This window comes from Rhinolophus hipposideros (genome assembly GCF_964194185.1).
Source record: "Rhinolophus hipposideros genome assembly, chromosome: 12".
Classification (NCBI taxonomy): domain Eukaryota; kingdom Metazoa; phylum Chordata; class Mammalia; order Chiroptera; family Rhinolophidae; genus Rhinolophus; species Rhinolophus hipposideros.
The window spans coordinates 13,543,721-13,551,033 of NC_138058.1; the positions used below are offsets into that span (position 1 = coordinate 13,543,721).

The 7,313-nt window shown below is 40.5% G+C and overlaps 1 gene segment (V, D, J or C); it reads right to left on the reverse strand.

The window, feature by feature from the left end:
- Positions 1-5,210: 5,210 nt before the first annotated feature.
- On the reverse strand, positions 5,211-5,695 carry LOC308505756 (immunoglobulin kappa variable 1-12-like). The segment is given in 2 exons: positions 5,647-5,695; positions 5,211-5,521 (listed from the first exon to the last, which is right to left on the reverse strand).
- Positions 5,696-7,313: the final 1,618 nt, after the last annotated feature.

Genomic DNA, 7,313 nt, shown 5'->3' on the forward strand with positions numbered 1-7,313 from the left:
CTGTAAGCTTTTTCTTCATTTAATTAAAGTTTATTAAGGTGACAATTGTTAGTAAAGTTACATAGATTTCAGGTGTACAATTCTGTAAAACAACATCTATATCTCACATTGTGTATTCAGCACCGAGAATCAGTTCTCCTTCCATCACCATATATTTGACCCCATTTACCCTCTTCTACCATCCCTCTCCCTCCTTACTCTCTGGTAACCACTACACTATTGTCTGTGTCTATGAGTTTGTTTCTTCATTTGTTTGTCTTGTTCCCTTGTTGTTTTCAGTAATATATACCACATACACTGTTGATGGGAATGATGATTGGTGTATCCTCTATGGAAGGTAGTGTGGAGGTTGCTCAAATAATTAAAAATAGAATTGACATGAGACCCAGCAATTCCTTTTTTGGGTATCTACCTGAAAATCCAAAAACATTTATCTATAAGGATATATTTGCTCCGATAATCATTGCAGCCTTATTTATGTTGCTCAAGACATAGACCCAACCGAAGTGTCCATCGATAGATGATTGGATAAAGAAGATGTGGTATATATACACAATGGAATACTATTCTGCCATAGTAAAGATGAAATAGTGCCATTTGTTACAACATGGATGGATCTTGAGATTATTATGCTAAGCAAAATAAGTCAGACAAAAAAAGTAGAGAATCAAATGATTTCCCTGATATGAGGTATATAACCAGTTTGGTTTAAGGTTGGGGATCTCAAAAATTTCTCATGATGGGTCGTCAGGCCAGACACTGAACAGTGCAGCTCTGGTAGACAACCTGCTCATGGGAGGAACAGGACGAAAGATGAACAACTGTGTTTCAGTGAGACAGTTCAGTCTAGAATTGAATCGAAGGTTAGCTAATTTCATAGAAAAAGTCGGGTTCCAAGGGAATCAAGCCAGAGGCTAGCCAGTCTTACAAAACAGCCTGCACTTGAGGGATCAGGCTGTTTTGTCAAATCGAGTATGCACAGACAAACAGGGCCTTTAGCAGAAAAGTCAAAACCTCTGACAGATTGGATACAGTCAGGAGAGCTTCAAAACACAGGGAGAGTAGAAGTTCAAATCTGGGGAAACCTGAGCCTTAGAACTCCTGGGCCAGTGAGAAAAACAGCAAGCTTAAAAGGCTGTGTGGGTGCCACATCTGTTTGCTCACCATCGGTTGTATTCTTGGCGGTCTTCTGTGGACTCTTGTATAGGTCACCAAAGATGTGGCCTTAAACAAAAAGTCAGCTAGATATTTCTCCAAAAGAAGCGTTTATTTGCAAAAAAGAGACAATTCTGATCTGGAACATGTACCCAGGGTGAGACACATGCAAAAGAAGAGGAAGTTCCATTATAGGACAGAAGATATTAGGAGGGTGGTTATAACCAGTGTTCTTCGTGTAGGACTTGAACACGGACGTAGACATGAGACTCCTCCTTCAGGCCCTGTCAATTACAATCTTGCTTGATGTCTTTATTAATTTTCTAACACATTTAAACTATTGCCTAAATGATAAGGTGACAAAAAAAATCCCAGCATCTCTTTATATATTTTAAAGGAAAGTAGAGAAAATAAAATTATTTAATATACATACATGTGTTCCTGACTCAAGCAATTATTGTGAAGCAGCTTCCTTAGTACTTTTCATCCTCTGTGTTACCTCAGGTCTTCTGTGTGGGAGGTTCTGAAAAGGCTAAACCACGTGCCTGGGCACTCTTGTTTGGAGATGTGACTTAGACTCTGCCCTTCAGATGCATTCCTGAGGAGTGGTTGTTAGAACAGACTGAGGGGAGGGGACCTGCATGACCACGGGTGCTCAGTTTGCTGGCATGGGTCCTGGCCAGGCAACACATTCTGGTGGACACAGCTTTCTGATTCTCCAGATTGTTTTTGCCATGGCAATAGTTTTTCTGCTCACAGAAAACACTAAGGTATTTGAGGGATTAAAATTTGAGTTGCCAGAGTCTATTCATGTGGACTCTCTGTCCATTTTTAATCTTCTTATTCCATGATAATAAACACCTGTGTGCTGGAATCAGCCATCATGTCTTTTTTCATATCCAACTGGCTCAATCATAGAACACATGCAAGTAACATGTCAGCCTAGTTAGATGAAATGCATGACCGTGGTTTATACCTGAACGGCCATTGCTGATGCCATGATGTCTGTTCATTAGGCTCTCAGGGAAAGCTTGGAAAATTGACTTTCTCAGCACGTTTGGGCTGCTATAACAAAAATACCTTATACTGGGCAGCTTATAAACAACAGAAATATATTTCTCACAGTTCTAGAGGATGTAGATTCCAAGCTCAAGTTGCTGACAGATTTGGTGTCTGGTGATGGCTCTCATTTTGGTTCCTAGATAGTTTTCTTGCTGTGCCTCTACATGGTAGAAGCAGCTGGGGAGCTCTGTGGGATCTCTTTTAAAAGTCCCATTCACCAGTGTTCCACCCTCAGGACGTAATCACCTACAAAACTCCTTGACTTGTAACATAATTACATTGGGATTTAGGATTTCAACATATGAAGTTTTGGGGAGACAAACAATTAGACCATAGCAATACCTGACTGTCACTTATGTGTCATCTAATTATTGAGAACTTTCTGCTTAGCAGTGGCCCTTAGATTAACATTCACATGGGAAGCCATTGTTTTCAGTGTTGGCCCATTTTGAAAGGTCCAATCATAATGCTTCCCAAAATACTCGTAACTGTGTCTCCAAGCTTTCAGCCTGTTTCTTCTAAGGTCCTGTGTTTGTTAAAACCAGGAGTCTATATCATTGAATTAGCTATCTCTCCTTCCGAAGTGATCATCAGACATAACCCTTGAATTTTACCTACTGTCGTGACTCCCCTTCTTCTAAAGCATTCTGGGTATAGAAGCGATATGACATCAGTCCAGTGTTGTTCTGACAAATCTCAGGCATGAATTTGTTCCCAATTCCAGAAATGATTCATAAACATAAGGAAACACCTGAATTAATCTGCAATGTAAAACTGTCAGGGTACTTTTTGTTTGTTTGTTTGTTTGTTTGTTTCATTCCCAGCCACCTGACCAGTTAATATTTCAACCTTGGTAATCATTTTTCTAAGTATCCATATCTCTTCTTTACATGGAAAATGAAGAGATGGAGGAATCTATACCCTAATGGTTCATTCAGTGTGGCTCTGTGTTGAAAGTCATTAGGACATAGGTTGAGTTATTTCAGTCTTCATGAGTTTTCGCTAGATAACAACTTGTTAAATTGTTCTCATTTTCTCCAAGTTTCTTCAGTATCAATTGTCTTTAAAATATGAGATAAGATTACCTAAAACGTTTAAATGTTTAACATATTGACTGTGCCTTTCTAAAGTGTCATTTTGTCCTCTGATTTGCCAAAGAGGCCAGGGTAACAACACAGTCAATATTTTAGAGATATAGTAACTTTTGATAAACCAACCCTAGAGAGATTTGAAAATCTACTATTAAATAAATCTGACCAAACTTCCATGAGATTCTGATATACTTCCTCCAGCACTACGCTGATTTAAATAGAGTTCATTAAAGGAAATGGAAAAATAAGACCCATTTAACTGAAGTATATGTCATCTAAAACAGAGTATCTTAAACCTTGTACATATCTTCTCATATTGTGTTGAAATGAAAACCCTCGAGGAAAGTGTAAGGTGGAACTTGCTCTTTTGCATTTGTAATAATTCCCAGGGATGTTGGTGATGCTCTGGCTCCTGGGAAAATTTTGAACAGCAAGATATTTTCATATAGGAGAGAAATAAGTTTCCATCCACATTGAAATTTTGATTTTTTGTAATCAAAATGAGCTTCCATTCTTTGCTCCAATGTTCATTGCAGCTTTGTTTATGGTGGCCAAGACATGGAAACAACCAAAATGTCCTTCGATAGATGAATGGATAAAGAAGTTGTGGTATATATACACAATGGAATACTATTCGGCGTTAAGGAAAGATGATATAGGAACATTTGTGACAACATGGATGGATCTTGAGAGTATAATGCTAAGCGAAACAAGTCAGACAGATAAAGCAGAGAAACATATTATTTCACTGATATGTGGTATATAAACCAAAAACAACAAAAGAACAAGACAAACAAATGAGAAACAAAAACTCATAGATACAGACAATAGTTCAGTGGTTACCAGAGGGTAAGGGGAGTGGGGGGAGGGAGATGAGGGTAAGGGGGATCAAATATATGGTGATGGAAAGAGAACTAACTCTGGGTGGTGAACACACAATGGGATTTATAGATGATGTAATACAGAATTGTACACTTGAAATCTATGTAATTTCACTAACAATTGTCACCCCAATAAATTAAAAAAAATTATTTCTATATATGTAAAACATTTCCCGAATTTTTCTATTGTCTCAATTATGTAACACAAATTTCTTGTAATGAATCCAGACATGATGATGGTTGGAGCACATCCAAGTGTATTGTAAAGGGCACAATTCTGAGACATGTAAAAGGAATGACCATCCAGGCTGCCTGCTGTCAATTCCCATTATAACTCTCCATTGTGGAAGCACATTTCTCAGAACCCCTTTGCCCTCTATGATTTCCCATAGACTTGCTCAGAGAGGGGCCCTCCCTGACATGCGTAAGTCAGAAGAGGTGGATTCAATATTATCCATCAGGTCCTGCAGGCAGAGAGGAGGACTGGAGAATCACTGGTGAGCTGAGAGCATCAGCACCCCCACTCCTGGGCCTCCCTCACAGGACTGGGGACCACGTGGTTAGATGGCCTCTGTCCCAATGGCTTATGTTCTCTGGTTTCTAGGTGAGCACCAGGGAACCCAGCATTTCCACTATCTGCTACTCCTGTTATTATTTCCCTAAGGCTTCGAAATAATGTTCTTTAAAATTGATTCCCTATATTAAGCAATTCTTGCTAGGAATAACTAGGGTGGCTTCTCTTCCACTTTATAAATTCTGACTGATATCGCAGCCAGACAGGTCAGGTGAGATTATCTTTGTTCTTTATGAAATCAGGAGACACGTTGCATGTGCTCCTGAGACTGAAGAGAGACAAAGAGAGTTAGGGTGGAGAGGAGCCTCCCTGGACACTTCTACGAACACTTCCAGTCACCATCAAGGAGTGGGTGCATTTGAGAAATACTCGTAGCTGATGGAGGACCAATAGGAGCAGCTGGGGCGGCCTGCTCTCAGCTGTCTGCTTCGTGGTTTATGTTCAGGCTCATAACACTGTGAGAGGCCTACTCTGATACTGTAGGCAGTAATAAGTTGCCACATCTTCAGGCTGCAGGCTGCTGATGGTGAGAGTGAAATCTGTCCCAGATCCTTGGCCACTGAACCTCGAAGGGACACCGGTTTGCAAACTGTTTGCGTTATAGATCAGGAGCTTAGGAGCTGCCCCTGGTTTCTGCTGATACCAGGCTAACCAACTGCTAATGCCCTGACTGGCCCGGCAAGTGATGGTGACTGTGCCTCCCAGTGATGCCGACACAGAGGATGGAGACTGGGTCATCTGGATATCACATCTGGCTCCTGAGAAGGGAAACATGAAAGCAAACATCCGTACTCTTAATGCTGTTACCAGTTTTATAAATGCCCTGCAGTCTAAGTGGCACTGACCACACGGGCAGAGTAAATCCCCGGTTTCCCTTCCTTACCTGGGAGCCACAGCAGCAGGAGGCTGAGGAGCTGAGTCGGGACCCTCATGTCCACGCTACGTCCTGCCCGCACTGATTCCTGCACAGTGTGTGACCACACTATTAATGTGTCCAGGGCTGTGGGTTGCACCCCAGTAACATGCAAATAAGCAGGGTTGGGGCAGGTTGGGCCCAGCTGCAGGGCTGACTGGTCTCAATGCCACGGAGCAGTCATGTCTACCAGGTGCCCCAGACCCCAGGGCAGCACACATTTGCCTGCAAGGAATGTGTTTCTCCTCAGCAGTCACGGAATCATTCTGCCGTCCTGAGTATAGTGTTCTTGCTCTGTTCACATTTCAGGACAAGCTTCCTTGCTATTTTTCCATCTAAAACAGGGGTCTGTCAAGTATAACATTAACCTAGTACTTGAAAATAATTTTGCCAGGTCTTTACATTGGCACATGAGCACGCTGTTGAGGACAGGGGGACTTCTTTTGGGTTGAATTCTTAAAATCTTTGGTATGGTAAATTAACACTATTGGCAGCCAGACATGCAATGAGGTTTAAGAATAACAACTGAAAAAAATGTGAATGTCATGATTTGTAAGGGAGTGCCCAGTGACTGAGTGTCTGTTATTGTTAACCTGTCATCTGTAGCTTAGTGATCTGTCCTTTTCCATTTCTGAGTGCTATACCACACCACTTGCATCTAGGCCAGCCATGGTCAGAGATTTTTCTCCTCCACAAATGAAATGTATCAGCCACCTTTCCTTTCTGCAGGTCTTTCCCATGCCTATGCTACATGTGCCCTTAGCAACTTGGATTATTACTTGTGCTTCTCTTTCTTCTTCTTTTTTTTAAATTAAAGTTTATTGGGGTGACAATTGTTAGTAAAGTTACATAGATTTCAGGTGTACAATTCTGTATTATATCATCTATATATCACACTGTGTGTTCACCACCCAGAGTCAGTTCTCTGGGTTATATATAGATTAGATATGAAAGTTTGTTTGATATATAAATAGATGATGGACAGATAGGTAAATAGATTTCCCCTACCCTAGTACCAATGACCCCCATGTCCCTAGAAGCACCCACAGTGCCCAGGTCTTGGTTTCTAAATACTATTTTCCACTAAAACAAAGCAGTAGTTCTTGGAGAAATACCTCAGTCTTTGTCTAGAATAGAGAAAATACAAAATAACTCTTGGCCAGAAATTAAGAAGTGTTCAAGAATGATGAGTTTAACGAAGAGCGGGGAAAAGAATGAGGAGGAACACAGGCTAGATTGGGGCTAATTAATTTATTTAGGAATATCTAATCAATTTATTTAGCAATATGCAATAGCAAAAGACAAGGGCAATTAATAGAGTGTGCTAATGACAGAAAGTAAAGGTGGTTAAGACTAAACTATATACATTGATAACAACGTCATGTCAAAGGAATACACATACTTATAAGTTTAAGAGATCCCAACACATGTTTATTATTGATCAAAATTTACTTGGCTAAATACACAAATAACATCAGTAAGATATATCCAAGAGCAGTAATAAGCTCTATAAGATAGTAACCATTACAGTAGATGCCAAACGCTCACCAAATTGGGGGAGAACAGCACTGGAAAAGTCATAAATCAAAACCTTGCCAGATCTGCAGCTGAGAAACTCCGGCATCTTCCACACCACT